Source organism: Gossypium hirsutum, chromosome A13, assembly GCF_007990345.1.
Source record: "Gossypium hirsutum isolate 1008001.06 chromosome A13, Gossypium_hirsutum_v2.1, whole genome shotgun sequence".
NCBI classification, from domain to species: domain Eukaryota; kingdom Viridiplantae; phylum Streptophyta; class Magnoliopsida; order Malvales; family Malvaceae; genus Gossypium; species Gossypium hirsutum.
Window position 1 is genome coordinate 61,524,749 of NC_053436.1, and position 5,703 is coordinate 61,530,451.

The 5,703-nt window shown below is 33.1% G+C and overlaps 1 non-coding gene across 1 annotated transcript; it reads right to left on the minus strand.

The window, feature by feature from the left end:
• Positions 1 to 1,142: 1,142 nt before the first annotated feature.
• LOC121212921 (small nucleolar RNA R71) lies at positions 1,143 to 1,248 on the minus strand. The gene has a single exon (XR_005908293.1). It is a non-coding gene; the product is annotated as a small nucleolar RNA R71 (small nucleolar RNA).
• Between the last annotated feature and the right edge of the window lie 4,455 nt (positions 1,249 to 5,703).

Genomic DNA, 5,703 nt, shown 5'->3' on the forward strand with positions numbered 1-5,703 from the left:
TATTTGGTTCATCTTGGTTTGCTTATAAGTGGCACGTAATAGGCATGATATATGTGTGTGTGCGTTTCATTTTCAAAGTTATGAACTTAAACATTTTGATATGTTTATTTAGTAATTGTATTAAAGCATGTTTATGGGATTGTTTCAGTAAATTTTTACTATAGTTATGCCTGTATGATATGAAGATGTGTATGGCTAGCACGAATGTGTGCTAAGTGATTTAGAATACAATAATTGAATGAATGCATAAATTATAGGTGAATTGATTGAAATAGATTAGTTGATTACGATGCCAATTGTGGTATAATGGTTAGACATTTAGGAAAGCTTTATAAGTTATATTTTGGGCATGAAATGGGCATATTTGAGCAGGTGATGATGCTAATAAAGGAATTCATTATGGGTCTTTGTGTATGGTTGATCCAAATTTGTACATTAGGTGCCTTTTCCGACACACATAGTTTGCCACAAGGTCGTGTGCCTCACACGGTTGGTTGACACGACCGTGTGTCATCGGTAATTTAGATGCATGAATGTTGACACGATCTTAATCTCTCACATGGCCTTGCTTCATAGTCGTTTGAATGTTTGCAAAGTTTTACAATTAGGTCCACACATCCATAGTTTATTACATGGCCTGATGATATGGTCGTGTTACCCTGCATTACACGACCTAAGCCTATAACCAGGCCTAGCTACACGGTCGTATGACCCCTGTTTACTAAAATTTTCATATCTTTTGTTAAGTTTACAATTAAATCCCTATTTATTTGTGGAATGTTTTAAAAGCTTTCGTAAGCTCATTTGGGACTCAGGTTGATGTGTCAACCATTGAATACTTGAGTTATGAACATTTTAATGATTGTTTTGATTACTAAATGTCAAATTCCCATGTATTTGTTCCATTATATTCTGTAACATCATGTAGCTTAAGTCTAACAACCGAATTGGTTATGGGGTGTTATAGCTTCACAAAATAGGCTAGTTTAGTGGAATGCCTATGCAGGATCCACACCTTTACCTTCGATAGTTCATGGAGGTAAGTGACTCCTTCAAACTAGCCAAAGTAACTAAAGATGCACTAAGGCTAAATTTGTTCCCATACTTACTAAGGGATAGAACAAAAGCATGGTTAAATCCATTGCCACCTGGGTCAGTGTCTACTTTTCAATAGATAGATGATGACTTTTTGTATGAGACATGGGAGAGATTCAAAGAATTATTTTAGAAATGCTCTCACCATGGGATTCTACATTGCATCTAGCTGTAGACATTCTATAATGATCTCAACGCACATACAAGGATGGTGGTAGACGCTTCTACAAATGGTACTCTCCTTATTAAGTCTTATAACGAGCCTTATAAACTGTAGTAGCCCGTTTTCAGTGAAATCAAAATAGTGATTTTGGGATCACAAATATGGGGTCGAAAAATTTATTTTATTATTTTTTTATGGTCTACGGTATGATAGAAATACCAAAAAAAATTCATTAAGAAATTTTACCATTTACATGCTCAATTTGATAAAAAAAGACTAAATCGCGTAGAGTACAAAAGTTTTGTTCTAATAGCTCAATGTGTTAAATAGCTATAGTAATGTGGAAGTCCTTATATGGTAAATAGCCCATTAATGAGATAGTGGAGGATTTTGGCATGGCATATTGAGTAAATTTTCAATTATTGAAAGGTTAATTAAGTAAATTAGTTAATAAAGATAAAATAAATAAAACCAAATTACAGCTTTCTTGTTTATTTCTTACTTCATCTGCAAATGGATGATTAGAATAGCCATGGAAGAAGTTTGTTTTGGCCAACCCTAATTTGACAATTGATAAGTGATTTCTGTCTCATTTTTTATAACTTCTATGTTTTCGGGATGGTTGCAGCTTAATCTAGCTAGCTCAGGGACTAATTTGTGAAACTGTTAAGGTATTTGAGTTTTTCCATTGATGAACATGTTACGGTTTTGAAGTTTGATGATAGAAAATGAATGGTTGTTGTAACATCCTGAATTAGGGTCTAGTCAGAACAGTGGTTTCAGGACCACAATTTGACAAATTAAAATGTTTTTTTTTTATATTTTTATGGTCTACAATTTCATGGGATGATTTTGTGAAAATTTCGTTCAAAAATTTTGACGTCTGGGCACTCAATTTGGTCAAAAGGACTAAATTGTAAAAAGTGCAAAAGTTGAGTTCTACATGTTAAAGGTGCCTAATTGTTATGAAATTTTAAATTGGAGGCCCTTAAATGGTAATTAGACCATTGGATAATTTTTTGGACAAAAATGGACATGGAATGGGTGAAATAGAATATTTTTAAGTTAGGGGCATTTTGGTAATCTAGTAATTAAAATGAATTAAAAACAAAATTAAAAGCCAATTTTTGTCCATCTTCTACGCCATAGCAGAAACTTGCATGGAGAATACATAGCTAAGGTTTTTCAAGCTTCCAAGCTCATTTGTAAGTCCACTCTAGCCCAGTTTTTAATGATTTTTACGTTTTTGAAATCCTCGTAACAAGATTTACTCATTTCCACACATGTTTTGAGCTAGGGTTTGTGTTTAAAAATTTACCCATGGATGGCATGCATGTGTTTTGATGTCTAATGGTAGAAAATGAATGCTCAGTGTGTAATAAACGACTTTTACTAAGTGATTTTCGGTGAAATTGTCGAAAAGGACCATTTTGCAAAAGTTACAAAATTTGTCATAAAAGTGTGATTTAGTGAAAATTAGGGGCTGCTATAGTTATGGAAATTGTTCGAATAGACTTAAAATGCAAGGAAATTGGATAAAAATAATTTTACGAGCCTTGAGGAAAAAGTGTAAATATGTGAAAGTTTAAGGGTCAAAATGAAAATTTGTAAAAATATGATTTTTGGACCCATATGAATAATGTGACTAATTATTAAGCTAAATGTGATATTATAGATCAAGGAAAATGAGATTCGGGCATAGATTGGGAATGAATGAGATTATGGACTAAATCGAAATAAATAGTCGTGCTCACATTCGAGGTAAGTTTGTATGTAAATAATATATTGATTCTTTTTATGTTATTATATTTCGTTATTATATGAGATGCGGAAGCCTATAGAATGATCATTTGATGTAAATTACGAATCGAAATAGACTATGAATGAGTTTGTTAAATGTTAAAAAGTGAGGAATTTACCGGTTGAACCTTCGGAATAGAAATGATACAAATGATCCATTGTGAAAACACGTGTAGTATTATGTGGAGGCTACTATGTGTTTACGATGGTTTTAGGACACGTGTGTAGTACTAAGTGCAGGCTACTACGTGTACCAGATAGTTAGGTTGCATGTGTAGTACTAAGTGCAGGCTACCATGCGTACCCGACAACTTCAATCACGTGTGTAGTACTAAGTGTAGGCTACTACGTGTACCGGATTGTTGGTCGTATGTGTAGTACTAACTGCAGGCTACTATGCATACCAGATAGCTTCGGTTACAAGGGTGGTAATATGTGCAGCCAACTGTGAATCTATTATTATTTCGATGAGTTCAACGAGAAATCGACTAAGTGAAAATACATGTGAACATGACCATGTGATGAATAAGTTCAGGTATATGATTGTGGAAATTTATGAGCAATGTGCTTGATAGTTGAGCGAACTTTCGGTAAGATGGAATGGAGTAGGTGAAATTATGTAAGAGTGAAATTTGTCATAAAAGAGTTTTGGACAACAGCAGTTGTGTAAGTTTGAAAAATCACCAAAAATCTTGGAAATTGAATTAAAGGATGAATAATATATGAAATTAAAGCTTTTGAGTCTATTTTCATATAAAGGAAACGGTGTAAGCAAAAGAATTTTATACTATAAGATATTTGAATTTTTGTGAGACAAAGTTAGAATAATTTTGGAATCCTTTGTTCTAATTTAGGAAAACATTAAAAATTGTACAAAAATAATTATGGGTTATAATTTTTATTATAAAAATAATTAATGAGTTTATTTTCGAAAGAAACAAATGGGAACATTATCCAAATCCTCTAAGAAAAGATAATTACTTTTTAGTGCAGAGGGGTCAGAACTGTCTGACAATGAAACATGGGTAATTTTAAAGAATAAACTATACTTATTGGCTAGACCAAAAATTATGTAAATTTTATTGTAAAAAGATATATGAGTTTAGTTTCAGGTAAAATTTATGGATCTTAATTTGGAGTTCCGTATCTCCAGATATAAATAATTTAGTTACTATGACTCGAGAAAATAGCATGACCAGAAAATAAGTAAAAGTGTAATTCTGATTACATTTCCATGGAATCATGTTGATAATTTGCCTGTTATTTTCATATGGACTTACTAAGCTTTAAGCTTACTCCCTTCTTTCCATTTCTTTTAATGTTGTCACATCAACTCTTGGTTTGAGATTGTCGGAGGTAGGATAACACTATTAAGCCAATACCTTTGGAATATTGTTACATATGTTAGAATTATCAAGTGAGTGGCATGTATAGGGACCTAGTTCTATGAAATGTGTTATTACGATTTGGCCAAAATTATTGGCCTATTTTGGGCTATTGTATATGGCCATGAGACGTGGCTCATATTGATTATGGCTTGTAAGTATAGCTAGTCAAGTTATGATTTATTGCTTATGATGTGAAAATATGATTATGTTTGTTTGTCATGCATGGTTGGCAATATGTCATGTGTGTTGAATGCATGTTTTATGACCATGAATTAAATGTGTAATATTGAGATAAATAATAATGCTTTGAACATGGAAGTTTGATGATAAGTTGAAATAAATTGGCACAAAGATAACTATGGTATGGCTAGTCTTGGCTTAATGTGGGAATGTGTAACACATGAATATTGATAGGTAAATGATATGTTTGTATCATAATTGAGGATGTTGAATGCCACTGGAACTATGTATATGTTTGTGCATGTAAGGGTAACATAAAGGGTTGGAAAATAGCCTAAGAGTTAACTACACGGGATGAGACACGGCCGTGTGTCTCAACCATGTGAGGGACACGGCCTGGTGACACGAGAGTGTGGCCTAGCTATGTGGTTCAATTTATTTGCAGATGTCATAAAGAAAGAGTTACACGGCATGAGGACACAGGCGTGTTGATGGCACACGGCGTGTGACCCTGTTTCATGAGAAAAATTTCTATGGTTTTCCCAGAGCTTTCTAAAGTTCTTGGTTTAGTCCCGATGTAACAGCTTGAAATAGGGCCTAGTCGAAACAGTGGTTACAACACCAAAAATCCAAGGTAGAAATATTTATTTTATGATTATTTTCGAGTCCATGATATATTTGAGTGATTGTGTGCAAATTTTGTTAAGTAATTTTATCGATAAAGTGCCCAATTTTATTATTGGGATTAAATTGCATTAACTGCAAAATATGAGTTCTAAAATATAAGTACTTGTTTGAAATGGGGGTTTAAACTAGAAGTCTTTAAATGACAAATAGATCATCATATTTTGGTATGGACAAAATTAGACATGGAAGGGTAAAATTGAAGGTTTAGTAAAAAGGGGCATTTTGGTCATTTTGGTGTTTTAAGGCATAAAAAACAAAATTTAAAATCCAAAAATCTGCTCATTCACTTCCCCATGTTGCTGAAATTTTCAAGAAGCCATGATTAGGGTTTCAAGCTTTTGAAAGCTTAATTGTAAGTGCATTTGAGCCCCGTTTTTAATGTTCATCGTA